Source organism: Meriones unguiculatus, chromosome 4 (assembly GCF_030254825.1).
Source record: "Meriones unguiculatus strain TT.TT164.6M chromosome 4, Bangor_MerUng_6.1, whole genome shotgun sequence".
NCBI classification, from domain to species: domain Eukaryota; kingdom Metazoa; phylum Chordata; class Mammalia; order Rodentia; family Muridae; genus Meriones; species Meriones unguiculatus.
The window spans coordinates 115,011,939-115,016,175 of NC_083352.1; the positions used below are offsets into that span (position 1 = coordinate 115,011,939).

General features: G+C 43.7%; 1 long non-coding RNA gene across 1 annotated transcript; it reads right to left on the reverse strand.

The window, feature by feature from the left end:
• Positions 1–2,239: 2,239 nt before the first annotated feature.
• LOC110563379 (uncharacterized) lies at positions 2,240–4,037 on the reverse strand. The gene is made up of 3 exons (XR_002477281.2): positions 3,776–4,037; positions 3,007–3,344; positions 2,240–2,419 (listed from the first exon to the last, which is right to left on the reverse strand). It is a non-coding gene; the product is annotated as an uncharacterized LOC110563379 (long non-coding RNA).
• Positions 4,038–4,237: the final 200 nt, after the last annotated feature.

Below are 4,237 nucleotides of genomic sequence, written 5' to 3' on the forward strand. Positions count from 1 at the left end.
TGAATTAGTACGTGGACCTGCAAACAAACAGTGAATGTAAAAGTAAGAACAACTTAAGAATGTCTAAGTGTAGATGATGAGTCAGAGAGGAGAAGCCGTGTAGAGGGGAAGGAACACAGCACATGTGCAAAGCAAAAGGACTCAAAGCCAGACAGTGGCTCCAGGCTTGCACTAGAAAGCATGAGGAAGTGTTGATATGAGACTGAATACAGGGAGCAAGTTTCGAGTGGGGTACCAGGACATAGCACATCTCTTATTAAGCCTCACAAGAAATCACTGAGGAGGGGGTGGAAAGATTATAAGACATAGAGGTCTTGGAAGATTACTGTATAATAATATCTTCTGGACATGACAGGGACACTGCCTTCATGTACTCATGATAGTTGTGCTCACCAATAGACACTGAGCACAAGATCAATCTGGGCAACAGTAGAGCACAGAGAGGGAAAGGGCTCAGGGCTTCCACACCTAATGGAGGAGCCATTGGCAGGTGAAGGCTGCTGTGGGAGGGAGGGAGTTTTCTTCCACAGTGATGCCTGTGACAGGTTGGTCATGTTCCCTAGGCTTATGTCCTATATCCACATGTATACAGGAGGATCTAATGGGACTCTGTGTTTTGAGGGGGAGAAGGAGGAGAAAAATGAGGAAGAAGAGGAGGGGGAGGTGGAGAAGGAACAGGACAGTGATAAAGAAAAAGGGTGGGTGGGGAGGAAAAGGAGGAGGAGCAATAATGAATTTGAGAGGAAGGTGTTGGGAAGGTAAAGAATTGGGCTGGTCCTTGGATGGGAGTGACCATACCTAAAAGGACCATCTTCATACACTGCATGCCACAAGGATGAGCATATCCTTTTTAAAAAGACTGAATTCAATATGTAACAGCCTGTCACCTTTCTTGAGCTCTTATTCATTATCCCCAAAGTAAAACATGTTTAATCTATTTCAAAATGATCCAAAGTCTCTCTCAAAACTGTCAAATGGAGATTGAAATTGAAATTGTCACCCATCAGGAATCAATGTATCCTGATATGCACAATTCTGAAGAAGATTCTCTACTTATGAACTGTGATAGCAGAGAAGCAATGTATTTCCAGAGCACATACATGTAAAGGATGAAGGATAAGTGTGTCTATTCAAAATGGGAGACATTGCAGAAAAATATATGCTCATGCCCCAGACGTGTCAAGATCTCAAACTTCTGCTGTAAATCTGCTAACTACCAGGTGAGCAAATACATGAAGGGTGTGCAAGCAAAGAGATGGCTCCAGTCTTCAGAGCTGTGGTGCAGTGGCTATGGCCTTGGCCATAAGCACCTTGTTGATTGATGTCACAGGCAGCTCAGTTGCCGTTTGCTCACACTCCAGATCGCTCTACTCTTTGCACAAGGATTGACTATATCCTGGACTAAGAGCCTGTCAGTGATGTTGGTCTGCAGTATCACTGAAGGGTCCTGGTCCCTGCATTTCATCCATGATACTGTAATGAGATTTAGACTTAACATATTAACATCACATACATTTTGACCATGGAGATTTAATTTTAGAGAAAAGAAAGACAGATGAGTTTGAAGGTAAGTGTGTTCCTGTGGCCCATGTGGAAACCAAACTTGTCATCCACAGGGCTGTGATGTTTTAACTTCTGAACAATTCTTTCTGCACCTGGAGGATTTACCCAGTGGGATACTCATTAAATACTGGAATGAAGGTGTCTGAGCATCAGGATTTGCATTTTGCTGACTCTCTTTCTTGCCATTATAGCTGATCCTCTGGCATGTTTTCCCACACATGGCTTTGTTCAGCACAATCTCTTTGCATATGTTGTAGATACTCCATGTAGCTCACTTAGGGACATTGAATGTTAAAGGAATATATCCCATGAGCAAGGTAGTTGAACAAATGAAAGGCTGTGCTTCTGTGGACAGGTGGGACTGGGGGCACCAGTAAAGCAAGAATTTGCTATGCTCTTTTGGAACCCTGGTTCTCTGACATTTTCTAGCTTACCAGTTTGAAAACCCTAGGAAGAGTGTCAGGAGGAGATTTAGGGTTAGTAGTGTGCACAGTGAGTGGCCGAATTCCAGGGCTTCCTCTTGAGTGATGGGTCTCTGGCCAGAGGTTAGAAAGTGTTTCTGAATACTGCTCATACAAGAAGGTCACTTCCTTTAACTGTGAAAGGGTTGATTTCAGGAATCCCACTCAGTCCTTATATTTGGCAGAATAAATAGTCAATAGTTAATGATGCAAAATGTAGTCTTTTATTGGAAAGAAGGTATTTTAACAAATGTTGGGTTTAGTAATCTCAAAAACAAACATGGAGAAGTGAGTGAAATCCACGAACTGGCTCTGGGGCCTCATGGGAGTCTCTGTCCTGAAGATACCATAGGCTTCATTCAGATTATGCAACTGCTTGGGAGCGGTCAGGTAACCTGTAACATGTAACAGTGTCAGGTAAAGGGTACGGGAGACACCTATATTTCCATGGTTCTTATTACTGCCGTTTATGGCTATGTTCCAAGTCTAGTGGGTTACAAGCAGGGAGTGTTCTTTTTTTATGCTCATCTCTGTCTGTTACTTGAGAGGGAAATGGAAGCTGGACCCATTGTCTTTGGAAGGGATAAACGCATCATAGCAAAGATGTGTGGACATGGGAGGAGAATAATGTTATAACACTGTTCCATGCTAAGCCTGAATTTGACTTAAGCTAAGCAACATTCTAAGACATAACAAGTTTGATAAATATGATTGTAGAGGGGGTACATAGTGGGATTCGTTTCTTGTTGGCTTCTATGAGGGAAATATATTAAAAACACACCAAGGGTAGGAATATCAGGACAGGGTCACAACCAGTTACTATTGTCTGCTCTGCCAGGAGCTTTCCTCTCCTCCCTTCCCAAAGACAATACAGCTCAGCTCCCCTGGTGTGCAGGGTAGGGCTCAGAATCAAAATGGTCCAGGAAATGCACAACTTCTAAACACTGGGGTAGGTATGCCCTCCACCTGGGCAAATTCCTACCATTATTTTTGTCCACTTGTCATTTGGTTCATGGCCACATTATTTAGCTACTTCTTGTGCAACCCGTTGCTTTTCCTTTCTCTTTACATAAGACCGCTCTATTTCTGAGTCACTCTTCCCGTCACCATCACCACCATCACCACCACTCTGTTTTTTCTTCCTTTCCTCATAGACTGTCTCCTTGAACATGCTGCTTGATTTTTTAAAGGAGGAACCCCCTGACTTGTCACTTGGGCTGTTGTCGTCCTGGGAAGAACTTGATCCCCCGCTTTCCCCCGATGAAGTAACTTCAGAGGCTGTACTAGAAGAACTCTCTTCAGACTCTTGTGAGAATTTTTCTGTTGAGAGAAAAGCATGGCTCATTCTCCATGTCCATCTTTCCCTGTATTCTGGAAGTGTTGTGCATCTGGACACTGCCAAGAGCCTGAGCTGCAGCTCTGCTTATGGACCTGAGTTTGAGTGAACCCTGTTGCTGCTGTCTATAAAGCCATTGACCCTGTAGTCCAGCTAGAAATGAAATGATCTGCTTGTCAAATGGCCCTTTACAAATGACAGTGAGGAGGTTTGTGTTACCTGATGTCGAACATTCCCCCACAGTTTGCTTCTCTCATTACAGATATCTGCCCAAGACTAATGGTTAAGGCTCAGAGATTCAGTTTCTATCAGGAGTAGAAGTCCTGAGACAGGATTCTGCAGACTCAGGGTGGACCCTCCCTCTTGAGAATGTTGTCCTCAAATACCTTTTGTACAGAACAAAACTGCCACTCACCACGGGGTCTCCTCGCTGCTGTTTCTGTCACCTGAATGATGAGCAATGTAAGGAGGAAGAAGCTGGTGGGATTCATCTTGGCAGGATGGGCCTTGGCTGAGAGCTGAGCTGAGCTTCTCCTTTATATATCTCCTGACTGGCTTTGTCAGTGGATATGAAAGGCAATGTCCTTTCTTATCTGTTACAGTTTCCCTCTCTCTGCTCAGTAAGAGTCTTGATACTGTTCCCTGAAACTCTTCAAGGATGTTCTCATCAGAGGATTCTCAGAAATCTTCCCTTTTACTTTGAGAACAAAACACAGTGACTTCTCTACTTCCTGATCCTTTTTCAGTTCAGATTGAGGAAGAGGCTTCAGGCTGTAAAAGTGTTCAGGGCCTTCATTTTCCATCATGGAACTCTGTCCAAGCCACCATCACTGATATGCTTCACCATGGATAGAATTCTGAAGTTCTGCTTATTCCA